The sequence below is a fragment of the Macrotis lagotis genome, chromosome X, assembly GCF_037893015.1.
Source record: "Macrotis lagotis isolate mMagLag1 chromosome X, bilby.v1.9.chrom.fasta, whole genome shotgun sequence".
Lineage (NCBI taxonomy): Eukaryota > Metazoa > Chordata > Mammalia > Peramelemorphia > Peramelidae > Macrotis > Macrotis lagotis.
In genome coordinates, this window is record NC_133666.1 from 590,703,168 (window position 1) to 590,704,457 (window position 1,290).

Consider the following 1,290-nt stretch of genomic DNA (forward strand, 5'->3'; position numbering starts at 1 on the left):
TCTGAGATGGGTAATTTAAGCATTCAATTTTTTCTTCAAACCTGGGCAGTTTATATATTTTTTTCAAATAAAATGAATTGAGGTTTATTTAAGGTAAACTTTATATATATATACAATTTTAAAATGAAAATTTATTTACAAGTCTTTGAATTAAGCAATATTACAATCTATTTATAACAAAGTAGTGCTTGCATTTCACAAATGTAAAAATGTTATGAAAAACTCAAATTGCAACTTGGATCCTTGGTGATTAAATTTTTTTCCCCAAAGATACAGGTCAGATCACATCTCTCTATGAAGCAGTCCTCCTTCAGTCATATCATAACTAAAGGATAGCTGACTGCTGTTGCTATTCCACAGTGGGTTATTCTCGTCTTTGGTCATGAAAATGTGTCCGTTATTGCCCCAATCCTTATCCCAGCTGTTTTTGACAATCCAGTATTTCTTTACACCTTTTTTCTCCTCCACACCATAGCCTACAACAAGCACTCTATGATCAAGTTGGTCACTACTGCATGCTGGTTCATAATAAACACCAGATTGGTAGAACTGGAAGGAAGCATGTCCTGCATCAATGGGAACAGAGAAGGGAACCTCAGTTGCCACAGCCTTAGTGACAGCCTTTTCCTGATGGCCTGGGATGTCCACAAATCCAGTGGCATTAGCACTAGAACATTCTGCCTTGTACCAACAAGTGTTATCTTTTCCTTCATAGGGCGATGAGTCCTCTGTGTCAATGCCTCCATTTTCCTTCACATATTCAAAGGCATTATCCATCAAACCACCCATATAGCCACTGTTGCCTTTTACTACCTGAGCACTCAACCAAATTTTGTTCACTAAGTGAAACAAGTTTGCCTGTTTTAGGGAACCATTGGCCTTCGAGGGAACCAGTTGAGCTAAATGCCCAACAAGAACTACATGAACCCTGATTCTTAACAGGAGTTACACAGCCTTTCTCTCTTCAGTCTATACTTTTAGGGATTGGTGTAAGGAGAGGTTCATGAGAGTTCCTTTGGCCTTCCTCTGAAATTTGTTTTGTCTATAGCCATTCATCATTTGTCTGAATTCATCATTGTTCATTGAGGTCTGGAAATTGTGTTTGCCAGCACTGTACTCCAGATTATGCATTTCAATCCTTCTCAGATTCTTCTCCCATGTTGCTCTCCTCCAATTATCTTCATTCACTTCATAGGTCCTTCTGTGCTGTGACTTCCATTGGTGCCATTGAGCATCTAAAGTTTGATCAGTTTGTGGAACTGTAACTACTATCCCCAAGCAGATGGAAGG

At 38.8% G+C, this 1,290-nt stretch overlaps 1 pseudogene; it reads right to left on the reverse strand.

Moving 5' to 3' along the window:
• Window positions 1-267: 267 nt before the first annotated feature.
• Window positions 268-881, reverse strand: LOC141503095 (procathepsin L pseudogene; annotated as a pseudogene).
• Between the last annotated feature and the right edge of the window lie 409 nt (window positions 882-1,290).